This window comes from Entelurus aequoreus, linkage group LG10, assembly GCF_033978785.1.
Source record: "Entelurus aequoreus isolate RoL-2023_Sb linkage group LG10, RoL_Eaeq_v1.1, whole genome shotgun sequence".
In the NCBI taxonomy this organism is placed as follows: domain Eukaryota; kingdom Metazoa; phylum Chordata; class Actinopteri; order Syngnathiformes; family Syngnathidae; genus Entelurus; species Entelurus aequoreus.
Window position 1 is genome coordinate 73,260,628 of NC_084740.1, and position 15,400 is coordinate 73,276,027.

Consider the following 15,400-nt stretch of genomic DNA (forward strand, 5'->3'; position numbering starts at 1 on the left):
GCTACTCTCATAACATTTTCTTTCCAATTCATTAATTAGGCAACTAATTTGAAACTGGTGTGGGTGGCTCTATATATACTAGCCCACTGCAGCCACATGCAGAAATCAACAAGGAATCGAAAATTGTTAAATCTGTGACAAAAATAATACCCACTATGTCTAAACGATACCGTTTGATCAGCTGCTCGTCATCAAACAAAGCCAGGACATCCTTCCGCTCCCTGAACGTTCGCGCACGTCTCTCTCGCCTCAGTGCCAACTCCTAACCACTTAAGACATCTCTGAAGGTCTCTTAAATATCGTGGAGAGTAGGAGTGATTCTTAGACTTAAGAACGTTGATAAACAGCTTTTATTCTTAAGTTTGAGAGTAGGACTACATTTCGCAAATTCTCAGGACTTAAGTGTAAAATGGCACTCTAAGACGCTTGATAAATACGGCCCCAGATAATTACCAAACAGGAAGTGCCTATACCTCTGGACATTCTTGCCAACCTTGAGACCTCCAAATTCGGGAGATGGGAGCGTGGGGGGGGGGGGGTTGAGGTGCAGGCAGCATACCCCTTCCCCTTCGAGCTTTTCTGGATGAAATTAAATTCTTTTTTCCAATCATTTTGGAACTTGCAAGCGTATTTCTTCTTCTTACTCGTCGTCGCCATGTCTCTTCTTCGTCCTTCTGCTTCGTCTCCTTCTTGTTGTGTGTGCAGTTGTGCACTGAGCTCCAAAAGCCGTAGATGTTATTGTAGCGTCCCGGAAGAGTTAGTGCTACAAGGAATTCTGGGTATTTGTTCTGTTGTGTTTATGTTGTGTTACGGTGCGGATGTTTTCCCGAAATGTGTTTGTCATTCTTGTTTGGTGTGGGTTCACAGTGTGGCGCTTATTTGTAACAGTGTTAAAGTTGTTTATACGGCTACCCTCAGTGTGACCTGTATGGCGTTCTCATTAAATCAGTAAAAAGATAATACGACGTGTCAGCATTAGGGATGGGCGATACCACACTTTTGGGATTCGATACGATACCGATGCTTTTTCTTGCATTTTCATCGATACCGATACCGATACCAATAATTTCTTATTGGCAATTTTTTGTCAGTCAAAAATATTATTACTATTGTTATTATTTAAGACAAATACAGACCATTTATACCACATTTATTATGGTCAATATATAATAAAAGTAAAATTAAAATAAATAACATAAATATGAAAAATAAATTAAATATTATATATAATAATAACTATATATTATATATAATAATAATTAAATATTAGGGCTTTCCAATTAACAGTCAAATCCGAATTGCAAGAAGCTGCAGTTATTTTTTAAAGTTTGTGATATAATTAGCAATTAATGAAATATAAAATAGGCTAATGTTTTCGAAATGTAAGAAATCATGTTACAGATTAAAACCAAAATCACATTCTATCATATATTCAAGATTTTCTTGGAAAAAAATAAAACTGTAATGCAAAGATGAAGAATCTCCAAATTGTATCTCTTTCTTATCTTGTTTTAAATACTCAAGCAATTTTCAACTAACAGTAAATTCCCCTGTGTGGAAATTATTTGAATTTAGGATAATCATTTAAACAAAAATATTCAGTAAACATTACTAAAAAAACAAAAAACAATGCCTGTTTTAAGTCAACAATTGGACAACACTGGATATGCCTGGCTGCATCGCTGTCGGCTGGCTGTGTGTGTGTTGCACGTTGACCACGCTCATTGGCTGTCTCCTGTCACGTGACTGGGCCAGCTCTATACTCTGCCAGGTACAGGGCTGTCCCAGCACATAGGAAGTTAAGTTAGTCATCAAAATCATCTGAAAGTGATGCTTGCACCCCCCACACGCCGTTTTTTGGTTTATATCGATACTTTTTTCAGAAAAGTGATGCCAAATGAGTAGCGTGTGAGTATCGATATATCGATACCACAGGATCGATACGCACATCCCTACTCAGCATTACTTGCCATCATTCGAGTAAAGACCATTGTTAAACCCGTCCAATGCTACAATTTTATGTGACTGGGCCGGTACGTTGTTTATATGGAGGAAAAGCGGACGCCTTGACAGCATGCGGCTGTTAAGGGGTAAAGGTTTCAGGTTGTAGAGGACGTTAAAGGCCTACTGAAATGAAATTTTCTTTTTTAAACGGGGATAGCAGGTCCATTCTATGTGTCATACTTGATCATTTCGCGATATTGCCATATTTTTGCTGAAAGGATTTAGTAGAGAACATCGACGATAAAGTTCGCAACTTTTGGTCGCTGATAAAAAAAGCCTTGCCTGTACCGGAAGTAGCGTGACGTCACAGGTTGAAGAGCTCCTCACAACTGCACATTGTTTACAATCATGGCCACAAGCAGCGAGAGAGATTCGGACCGAGAAAGCGACGATTACCCCATTAATTTGCAGTGGCGTGCAGTCACTAGAGCAGTGGTTCTCAAACTTTTTTTGTCATCCCCCACTTTGGACAAGGGGGAGTTTTCAAGCCCCACCTGCCCCCATCGCCCCAACAGAACGCTAATGCCAAGCTTAACATTTTCAAATTTATCGAACATCAAGTAACATCAAGTTTTATACATTCAAACTCAATAACATAAAATAAAATCAAGTTCAATAATAAATAAAATAACTGTGCAGCTGTGGTATAACTTGCATCAAGTTCAATATCAAATAAAATAACTTGCATCAATTCAATAATAAATAAAACAAAAGTGTTATAACTTGCATCAAGTTCAATAATAAATCAAAAAAAGTGTTATAACTTGCATCAAGTTCAATAATAAATCAAAAAAAGTGTTATAACTTGCATCAAGTTCAATAATAAATCAAATAAAAGTGTTATAACTTGCATCAAGTTCAATAATAAATCAAATAACTTGCATCAAGTTCAATAATAAATAAAACAAAAGTGTTATAACTTGCATCAAGTTCAATAATAAATAAAACAAAAGTGTTATAACTTGCATCAAGTTCAATAATAAATAAAACAAAAGTGTTATAACTTGCATCAAGTTCAATAATAAATAAAACAAAAGTGTTATAACTTGCATCAAGTTCAATAATAAATCAAAAAAAGTGTTATAACTTGCATCAAGTTCAATAATAAATAAAACAAAAGTGTTATAACTTGCATCAAGTTCAATAATAAATCAAAAAAAGTGTTATAACTTGCATCAAGTTCAATAATAAATCAAAAAAAGTGTTATAACTTGCATCAAGTTCAATAATAAATCAAATAACTTGCATCAAGTTCAATAATAAATGAAAATAAAAGTGCCACTTTGCAATCTTTTCCAAAAAAGGAGGACAGGGCAAATTTATCGAACATCAAGTAACATCAAGTTTTATACATTCAAACTCAATAACATAAAATAAAATCAAGTTCAATAATAAATAAAATAACTGTGCAGCTGTGGTATAACTTGCATCAAGTTCAATATCAAATAAAATAACTTGCATCAATTCAATAATAAATAAAACAAAAGTGTTATAACTTGCATCAAGTTCAATAATAAATCAAAAAAAGTGTTATAACTTGCATCAAGTTCAATAATAAATCAAAAAAAGTGTTATAACTTGCATCAAGTTCAATAATAAATCAAATAAAAGTGTTATAACTTGCATCAAGTTCAATAATAAATCAAATAACTTGCATCAAGTTCAATAATAAATAAAACAAAAGTGTTATAACTTGCATCAAGTTCAATAATAAATAAAACAAAAGTGTTATAACTTGCATCAAGTTCAATAATAAATAAAACAAAAGTGTTATAACTTGCATCAAGTTCAATAATAAATAAAACAAAAGTGTTATAACTTGCATCAAGTTCAATAATAAATCAAAAAAAGTGTTATAACTTGCATCAAGTTCAATAATAAATAAAACAAAAGTGTTATAACTTGCATCAAGTTCAATAATAAATCAAAAAAAGTGTTATAACTTGCATCAAGTTCAATAATAAATCAAAAAAAGTGTTATAACTTGCATCAAGTTCAATAATAAATCAAATAACTTGCATCAAGTTCAATAATAAATGAAAATAAAAGTGCCACTTTGCAATCTTTTCCAAAAAAGGAGGACAGGGCAAGTGAACATGAGTTTTACAGTACTCCAGCATTAGTGGCTGCAATGAGCCTGTTTTGCACTGCACAGCTTTTCAAAGCGGGGTTGCAGGCTTGACACTGCCACTGTTAAAACCTCATTGAATTCGGGGCTGAGCTGCCTTGACGCGAGTGTTTCCCGGTGAATGACACATTGTGTCCAATGCGCATTTGGCGCAACCCTCTTTATTAGAGCCCGCAGCCCGTTTCTTGACTTTGCCATGCGCGCCATCAGAGCAAAAGCCCACACAGTTTTCCCATTTAAGGTCGTGTTCTTTGAGGAAACTGTTCATTATCTTGAACAGCTCATCAGCAGTGGCTCTATTTTTTTATGTATTTGCAAAACAGCAAATCCTCGCACAGTGACTCGCCATTCACAAAGCTTCCGCTTAGCCCCGCCCCCATTAGTTACTGTTGCTGTCTGTCAAACTTTCGCTCCTACCTAGAAATGTAAAGCATACAGGAAAAATAAGTAATTTACATTTATCTATATAGCGGATTTCACAGACAGAATCACAAAGTGATTTACAGTGTGTATAGAAAATGAAAGCATAGTAAAAAAAAAATCAAAGAATATAATAATAAAAAAATACAAAAAATCAAAGTGAAATTTCCTCCCGTTCCTCGCGCCCCACCTGTCATGTCTCTATTCCCCACCAGTGGGGCGCGCCCCACACTTTGAGAAACGCTGCACTAGAGGCAAGGGAGGCGGGGCCTCACCTGCCATCATGGAAAGAAAAAAAAAAGTAAAAAGAAAAAAATAATAATTAAATTGTTATATGTATCCAGTGATTATACTAAAGTTATTTTCCATTTAACTTCACCAGTTTTAGATTATTTTTATTTTTATTTTCACATTTGCCGTTCAAATACTGAGAAGAGACGGTGCGGTGATCAGCAGCAAGTTGAGGCACGTCACTGCGTTGTGCCTCAACATGGATTGTGTGCGATGACTCGGCTAACTGCTGGCCTGCTGTGCAGTGAGACTGTATTGCTATATGAATTATATTATACATTTCCATAGTTTAGTTAGCTGAGGTATATAATGTACAGTGTATTTTGTCAACAACTGTATGTGTGTAACGTATTTCTTGTGCTGAGCGATCATAAAACTGGAGGCTCGTCTCATAACCCCGCCTCCTGGTGCCAAGCACCTCCGCCGCAGAATGCACCGCCCGACGGGAGCGCCACACCAACCAAAGCCCACACCCAAACCCTCCACGTGCAAGACCGAATCCACCCAAAAAAAAGTCACTTAACAAGAAGCCAAAAAGTGCAAAAACAACAATGCAGGAGCCGCGAACGACCGCAGGGACACAACATTAGGTACACCTGCACTGCAGGTTCATATGTTTGTAAATCTGACTGTGATGATGCAGTCGTGCCTCACCAGACATTAACCTCACCGCACGCCACTGTTAATTTGAGCCAGGATGAAAGATTCGTGGATGAGGAACGTGAGAGTGAAGGACTAGAGTGCAGTGCAGGACGCATCTTTTTTCGCTCTGACCGTAACTTAGGTACAAGCTGGCTCATTGGATTCCACACTCTCTCCTTTTTCTATTGTGGATCACGGATTTGTATTTTAAACCACCTCGGATACTATATCCTCTTGAAAATGAGAGTCCAGAACGCGAAATGGACATTCACGGTGACTTTTATCTCCACGACAATACATCGGCGAAGCACTTTAGCTACGGAGCTAACGTGATAGCATCGGGCTTAACTGCAGATAGAAACAAAAGAAATAAACCCCTGACTGGAAGGATAGACAGAAAATCAACAATACTATTAAACCATGGACATGTAAATACACGGTTAATGCTTTCCAGCCTGGCGAAGCTTAACAATGCTGTTGCTAACGACGCCATTGAAGCTAACGTAGCAACGGGACCTCACAGAGCTATGCTAAAAACATTAGCTATCCACCTACGCCAGGGGTCGGCAACCCGCGGCTCCGGAGCCGCATGCGGCTCTTTGACCACTCTGATGCGGCTCAGCTACATACTTGCCGACCCCCCGATTTTCCCAGGAGACTTATGGATCTCAGTGTCTCTCATAGATAACTCCCAGGGAAAATATAATCCTATTTACACTCTAATTACTAAATAAAGGGAGTGCCCTTATTGCACTGCAGTAATTGTCCTCTATAGCGTTTACAAACAGCGTGCCAGCCCGGCCACATGTTGTACGTTTTGTTTTTTCTTGCACACATAGGAGACAGCAAAGCATACTTAGTCATCAGCCACACAGCTTACACTGACGGTAGCCGTATCAAACAACTTTAACATTGTTACGTTACAAATATGCGCCACACTGTGAACCCACACCAAAAAAGAATGAAAAACACATTTCTGGAGAACATCCCACCGTAACACAACATAAACACAACACAACCAATACCCAGAATCCCATGCAGCCCTAACTCTTCCGGTCTACATTATACACCCCCGCTACCACCAAATCCCCCCACACATCAACCCCCCCACCCCTCTCCGTGCGTTGGTTGAGCGGAAGAGTTAGGGCTGCATGGGATTCTGAGTATTGGTACCGTCAGTGTAAGATGTGTGGCTGCTGAGGTAGTACGCCTTGCTGTCACTTACGTGAGCAAGCTGAAACTGCATTCTGCATGTGGTCGAGCGGGTACGCTGTTTGGGCAGGCTGTAGAGGGCGCCAAAAGCAATGTCATCACACCCTGATATTCGGGAGTCTCTCGGGAAAAATGAGAGGTTTGGCAAGTATGACGCTATCAAGCGCCATTTATACAACTCGCGGGCCGCACTAACATCAAATTTCCACATTAAAGTGCGTGCCGGTGCGTGTGTCGGAGACCCCTGGTTAACATAGCACAAAACGTTTAAGCTTTGTTTGCGGTGTTTTTCATTTTAATTTTTTTTGTGGCTCCCATTATTTTCTTTAATTTGTGAAACTTGCCAAAATGGCTCTTTGAGTGGTAAAGGTTGCCGACCCCTGACCTACGCCAACCAGCCCTCATCTGCTCATCAACACCCGTGCTCACCTGCGTTCCAGCGATCGACGGCGCGACGAAGGACTTCACCCGATAATCAGTGCGGTCGGCGGCTAGCGTCGGATAGCGCGTCTGCTATCCAACTCAAAGTCCTCCTGGTTGTGTTGCTGCAGCCAGCCGCTAATACACCGATCCCACCTACAGCTTTCTTCTTTGCTGTCTCCATTGTTCATTAAACAAATTGCAAAAGATTCAACAACACAGATGCCCAGAATACTGTGGAATTTTGCGATGAAAACCGAGCTTTTTGTATTGGATACAATGTGTCCGAATACTTCCGTTTCAACGATTGACGTCTCATACAGAGACGTTTTCAACCGGAAGTTTCGCGGGAAATTTAAAATTGCACTTTATAAGTTAACCCGGCCGTATTGGCATGTGTTGCAATGTTAAGATTTCATCGTTGATATATAAACTATCAGACTGCGTGGTCGGTAGTAGTGGCTTTCAGTAGGTCTTTAAATGCAGTGTCTTTAAGTCACGCCCCCTATAATGTTGTCCGGGTGAAAATCGGGAGAAATTTGGGAGAATGGTTGCCCCGGGAGATTTTCGGGAGGGGCACTGAAATTCGTGAGTCTCCCGGGAAAATCGGGAGGGTTGGCAAGTATGCCTCTGGATGGCCGCCGACCTGCACATTGTTCCAAGCGGTACGTCTGGTAGACGTTGCGTATGAGATGACACGGCCTTGTTACAGTAACAACCCTCCTTTTCTCTCTCCCGCCCGTGCAAAAGCCCGTACAGTAAATCTCACCCTGTTATTGTTTTTAATAATACCACTGTTCGCATTAGCCAAGCGGCACCAGACTTCAAACGCCCCACACTGTAACGCGTTCGACGGGGTGAAGGCTTGTGAAAATAGGCCCGGACTCGCTGACTCGGCAGAGGAGCGAATGGATTCTGAGTGGATATATGTGTGTACGTTCGCGGGTGCTTAGCCACAAACGTATGCACTGATGATAGCGCACCGGCCAGAAAGCGCTCCATTTCCTCAAAACCACAAAGGCTCGTAAAGCCTCGGCATTCAAAGTTCCCTAATTGTATAAAGTTTGATGCTTTCTGCGCCGCTCCTTTGGGAGGAAAAAAAAATACTCTGATCTACTTTCCAGCACAATGTTTTTTTCCCGATAAACAGCTTCACCTCGTCAGCGCGGAAGACGTTTAAGTCACGTCTGGATCCGGGCAAGGTTCTTTTTGCAGCAGGTCACCAGGTAACATCTAAGACCAAAGTGAAAATCATGAAGTCTGAAGTATTTTAACGCCCAACAAATGTTAAGAGTCCAGTGCTTTTCATTGCCATGGACCCTCGTGTTTTTACATATGTGAGCAATAAAACAACCCAGTAAGACTTCCATTCCTGCCAAATGGGTCGCTTTTATGGAATGCAGGGAGCAAGTGAAATTCCTTTCGTATATGTGATTGGTGTTCAGCTCCAAAGTGGCTGCCAGCAGGGCCTTTTAATGTTTATGGACACAATATGTTGAAATGGTTCGGCGCCACAAAAATGTAAAAGTCTAATTGCGTTTGATTATGTACGAAGTTTTTCTCACATCTGCATTAGCTCCAATGGCACCGCATCTGGACTGTTCCAAGTCAGTCATCAATCATTGGGCCATAACTGTCTGCACTCATCAGTGCCAAACACCTTCCATTCCTCACCTGATTTCTTTTTTTTTGTCTCCTAAGTCAGTGTTTTTCAACCTTTTTTGAGCCAAGGCACATTTTGTTCATCAAATAAAATACGAAGGCACACCACCGGCAGAAAAGGTTAAAAAATGAAACTCCACCAGGTTGTCATGTCTTATTTTGAGTTTGTTGTTGTTTCCTGTGTGTAGTGCTTTAGTTTCTGTCTTGCGCTGTTAATTTGGTGACCCTTCCTGTTTTGTTGGTGTTCTCTTGTAGCAGCGTCACGCCTTCCTTTGAGTTCCAATGCCCGCACCTGCTTTGTTTTGGCAATCAAGACTATTTAAGTTGTGCGTACTCTATCCTTCTTTGTGGGGACACTGTTGATTGTCATGTCATGTCATGTACGGACGTACTTTGTGGACGCCGTCTCCGCTCCACACGCTGTAAGTTTTTGCTGTCGTCCAGCATTCTGTTTTTGTTTACTTTGTAGCCAGTTCAGTTTTACTTTTGTTTTGCATAGCCATCCCTATGCTTCAGTGCCTTTTCCTAGCGGGACTTGCCTTTTGTTCATTTTTGGTTTAAAGGCCTACTGAAATGAATTTTTTTTATTTAAACGGGGATAGCAGATCTATTCTATGTGTCATACTTGATCATTTCGCGATATTGCCATATTTTTGCTGAAAGGATTTAGTATAGAACAACGACGATAAAGATTGCAACTTTTGGTATCTGACAAAAAAAAGGCTTGCCCCTACCGGAAGTAGCGTGACGTAGTCAGTTGAACATATACGCAAAGTTCCCTATTGTTTACAATGATGGCCGCATGAAGTGAGAGAGATTCGGACCGAGAAAGCGACAATTTCCCCATTAATTTGAGCGAGGATGAAAGATTTGTGGATGAGTAAAGTGCAAGTGAAGGACTAGTGGGGAGTTGAAGCTATTCAGATAGGGAAGATGCTGTGAGAGCCGGGGGTGACCTGATATTCAGCTGGGAATGACTACAACAGTAAATAAACACAAGACATATATATACTCTATTAGCCACAACACAACCAGGCTTATATTTAATATGCCACAAATTAATCCCGCATAACAAACACCTAGGTGTTTGTTATGCTAGCTCCTAGCTCCTAGCTACTAGCTCGAGCTAGTTATAGCAAGCGATCAAATGTTTGGAAGCGTACTCACGGTATCGCGTCTGCGTCTGTTAACGAACTCAAAGTCCTCCTGGTAAGAGTCTCTGTTGTCCGAGTTCTTCGATCTTGACTGCATCTTTCGGGAATGTAAACAATGAAACACCGACTGTGTTGTGTTGCTGACTTCCCTCGCAAAATACTCCGCTTCGCACCGACTTTCTTCTTTGCTTGCTCAGCTTCTTTCTCCATAATGCAATGAAAAAATTGCAACAGATTCACCAACACAGATGTCCAGAATACTGTGGAATAATGACATGAAAACAGCTGCGTGTTTGTTATGCTAGCTCCTAGCTCCTCTGCTAGCTCCTAGCTCCATAGAACACGCCAATACAATTCAAACACCTGATCAACACACACAATCACTCAGCCCAAAAGACCGTTCACCTAACCCAAGGTTCATAAAGCTTATATATTTAAAAAAAGTTACGTACATACGCAAAAAAAAGTTGCGCACATACGGTCAAGCGATCAAATGTTTAGAAGCCAAAGCTGCATACTCACAGTAGCACGTCTGCGTCTTTGTCATCCAAATCAAAGTAATCCTGGTAAGAGTCTGTGTTGTCCCAGTTCTCTACAGGCGTCTGTGTATCCAAGTCAAAAGTCCTCCTGGTTAGAGTCTCTGTTATCCGAGTTCTTCCATCTTGACTGCATCTTTCGGGAATGTAAACAAGGAAGCGCCGGCTGTGTACTGTTGTTGCTGACTACGTTCGAAAAATACGTCCATTTCGCACCGACAACTTTCTTCTTTGCTTGCTCAGCTTCCTTCTCCATAATGCAATGAACATGATTGCAACAGATTCACGAACACAGATGTCCAGAATACTGTGGAATTATGAAATGAAAACAGAGCTTTTTCGTATCGGCTTCAATGTGGAAGGCATACCCGTGTTCGCCGGGCTACGTCACGCGCATACGTCATCCTCAGAGGCGTTTCGAACCGGAAGTTTAGCGGCAAATTTAAAATGTCACTTTATAAGTTAACCCGGCCGTATTGGCATGTGTTATAATGTTAAGATTTCATCATTGATATATAAACTATCAGACTGCGTGGTCGGTAGTAGTGGCTTTCAGTAGGCCTTTGAGTTACAATGCCCGCACCTGCTTTGTTTTGGCAATCAGGACTATTTAAGTTGTGCGTACTCTATCCTTCTTTGTGGGGACACTGTTGATTGTCATGTCATGTCATGTACGGACGTACTTTGTGGACGCCGTCTCCGCTCCACACGCTGTAAGTTTTTGCTGTCGTCCAGCATTCTGTTTTTGTTTACTTTGTAGCCAGTTCAGTTTTACTTTTGTTTTGCATAGCCATCCCTATGCTTCACTGCCTTTTCCTAGCGGGACTTGCCTTTTGTTCATTTTTGGTTTAAGCATTACATACTTTTTACATACCAAAAAAGGTTGAAAAACACTGCACTAGACAACGGCACATTATTATAATTATTGATTTGCAAAAAATATTTTTTGGCCCAATTAGGTGAAGTTGCATAATTTCCCACGGCACACCAGACAATATCTCACGGCACACTAGTGTGCCGCGGCACAGTGGTTGAAAAACACTGTCCTAAGTCATGGGGTTGTTTCCACAGCGACTCGAGCACAGTGTGAGGTTTATTTCTACTTACAGCCTACGTCTGCGGAGACACAAACAAAATGTCTTGCAGGTTCAGCTATGACATAGGGACCTTGACTTCACGGCTCCGGTCTGATGAGGTCTGTTATGGGTTTTAGTCTGCAGGTCCAAACGTCTGTTGTGCGTTAGTAATGGTGTGGGTTTAGAGTGAGGCGACTATGTACCTTCCTTTCTACCTACCAACCAACCCAACGTACCAACAGTTCCTTCCTACCAGACATACAGTACCTCTCGACCTACTACCTTCTTACTAGGGCTGTGAATCTTTGGGTGTCCCACGATTCGATTCAATATCGATTCTTGGGGTCACGATTCGATTCAAAATCGATTATTTTTCAATTCAACGCGATTCTCGATTCAAAAACGATTTTTTTCACGATTCAAAAGGATTCTCTCTTCATTCAATACATATATTTCAGCAGGATCTACCCCAGTCTGCTGACATGCAAGCAGAGTAGTAGATTTTTGTAAAAAGCTTTTATAATTGTAAAGGACAATGTTTTATCAACTGATTGCAATAATGTAAATTTGTTTTAACTATTGAATGAACCAAAAATATGACTTATTTTATCTTTGTGAAAATATTGGACACAGTGTGTTGTCAAGCTTATGAGATGTGATGCAAGTGTAAGCCACTGTGACACTATTCATTTATTTTTATTTTTATAAATGTCTAATGATAATGTCAATGAGGGATTTTTAATCACTGCTATGTTGAAATTGTAACTAATATTGATACTGTTGTTGATACTATTCATTTTTGTTTTACTACTTTTGGTTTGTTCTGTGTCGTGTTTGTGTCTCCTCTCAATTGCTCTGTTTATTGCAGTTCTGAGTGTTGCTGGGTCGGGTTTGGTTTTTGGAATTGGATTGCATTGTTATGGTATTGCTGTGTATTGTTTTGTTGGATTGATTAATTAGAAGAACAAAAATAAAATAATAATAATAAAAAAAATATTGATTTTTAAAAAATGAGAATCGATTCTGAATCGCACAACGTGAGAATCGCAATTCGAATCGATTTTTTCCCACACCCCTACTTCTTACCTATATGACATACCTACCTAACCAGCCCCCATAGCTCCCGTATCTTCCTACCCGGCAGGCTTTTCTACCGGTCTACATTCCTACATACCAACCCGACACACTTACCTACCCCTCTGCCGACCTACCTGACTTTACGTACTGTGTTCTCGTAAGTTGTTGCGTTTTTCGTCATTTCTTACATTGAACAAAGAGCATGGTCTATAATGTCAAATTCTTTGTGTGTTAAACACACTTGGCCAAAAAACCTGATTCTGATTCTATAGAGATGTGACATTTGCGAACAAATCAAATATTTTTAACAGCTCCACTAAGTGCACGATGAGAACTGATTCCCAGTAGTGAGATGTTCGTTTGGGAGTTGTTTTTCATGCAAATGCAAATTAGTGTCGGCAATTGCCCACACTGCAAATGCGTGCCATCCGACTGGCAGCTAGACTAGAAAATGAGTCAGGTTTGAAGGAAATTTAGCAGCATTTAGATTAACATTTTTTTAAATTAAAAAATAAATATATACAGTACAAGCCAAAGGTTTGGACACACCTTCTCCTCATTCAATGCGTTTTCTTTCTTTTCATGACTATTTACATTGTAGATTGTCACTGAAGGCATCAAAACGATGGATAAATTGAACACATGTGGAGTTATGTACTTAACAAAAAAAGGTGAAATAACTGAAAACATGTCTTATATTCTAGTTTCTTTAAAATAGCCACCCTTTGCTCTGATTACTGCTTTGCACACTCTTGGCATTCTCTCAATGAGCTTCAAGTACACCTGTGAAGTGAAAACCACTTCAAGTGACTACCTTATATAATTCTCTCATCGAGAGAATGCTACATATATATATATATATATATATATATATATATATATATATATATATATATATATATATATATATATATATATATATATATATATATATATATATATATATATATATATATATATATATATATATATATATATATATATATATATATATATATATATATATATATATATATATATATATATATATATATATATATATATATATATATATATATATATATATATATATATATATATATAATGTTAGGGCTGCAACAATGATTCGATTAAATCGATTAAAATCGATTATAAAAATAGTTGGCGATTAATTTAGTCATCGATTCGTTGGATCTATGCTATGCGCATGCGCAGAGGCATTTATTTATTTTTTTAATTTAAAAAAAAAATGTAATAAACTTTTATTTATAAACTGCAACATGTACAAACAGCTGAGAAACAATAATCAAAATAAGTATGGTGCCAGTATGCTGTTTTTTTCAATAAAATACTGGAAAGTATAGAAATGTAGTTTGTCTCTTTTATCCGATTTTAATCGATTAATCGAAGCAATAATCGACAGATTAATAGATTATCAAATTAATCGTTAGTTGCAGCCCTAATATATACGGGATCCCGTCCATATTACCCGCTCGAGCTATAACTAGCTCGAGCTAGTAGCTAGGAGCTAGCATAACAAACACCTAGGTGTTTTTATGTGGGATTAATTTGTGGCATATTAAATATAAGCCTGGTTGTGTTGTGGCTAATAGAGTATATATATGTCTTGTGTTTATTTACTGTTGTAGTCATTCCCAGCTGAATATCAGGTCACCCCCGGCTCTCACAGCATCTTCCCTATCTGAATAGCTTCCACTCCCCACTAGTCCTTCACTTGCACTTTCCTCATCCACAAATCTTTCATCCTCGCTCAAATTAATGGGGAAATAGTCGCTTTCTCGGCCCTAATCTCTCTCACTTCATGCGGCCATCATTGTAAACAATAGGGAACTTTGCGTATATGTTCAACTGACTACGTCACGCTACTTCCGGTAGGGGCAAGCCTTTTTTTTTATCAGATACCAAAAGTTGCGATCTTTATCGTCGTCGTTCTATACTAAATCCTTTCAGCAAAAATATGGCAATATCGCGAAATGATCAAGTATGACACATAGAATAGATCTGCTATACCCGTTTAAATACAAAAATGTCATTTCCGTAGGCCTTTAAAGGCAATGGCTTCTCAAGCTTCCTCCAAAAAGCCATAAATCCCATGTTTACTACATATCATTGGCAGGACAGCCTGTAGGAAGCGCCACCCCACCAGTGGGCTTGCCCTAACCATGGCAGTTCTTTCTGAAGTCGGTGCTGGTGAATGTCAGGAAAATGTGGATTTCAATGTGTGCCCAACACACAAAACAATCTAAATTACAAAAGTAGTATTTTTATTAAAACATACACAAACATAAATAAAAAAAACCAAAAACAAAACATCTGTCTGTTGAAATCAGGTATGCTACAATCTTTGCGGATGAACAATAAATTCATGTTGCTTTTAGCGAGGCGACACAATTGTCAGAACTGAGATACATAAATATGGAATTAGAAAATGAAGCCCCTGTGTTTTTTCTTTAAACAAAAAAGCGTGCCTACTATTTCCTAAGTGCTGCATTATGAATGGTGTACAGACAAAAAAAATATGTACATGACTTATTGTTTTTTTTAATGTTTTTGTTTTGTTTTCTTTTACAGCTGAAAGGCCACTGTATCAATGACCCGCCTCTGTACTTCCATGGCTAATAAATAAATAGTTAGTGCATATTCCCATTTACCTCAACGGAGAGCCAAATGAAAACCAAAATTAAGTTAAAGATGAAACCAAAGTCAATTTGGTTCCACTTTGTAAAAGAGTCTTTTTTTTTTCTTTTCTTTTCTCTCGTGTCAATCAAGGACAGACAG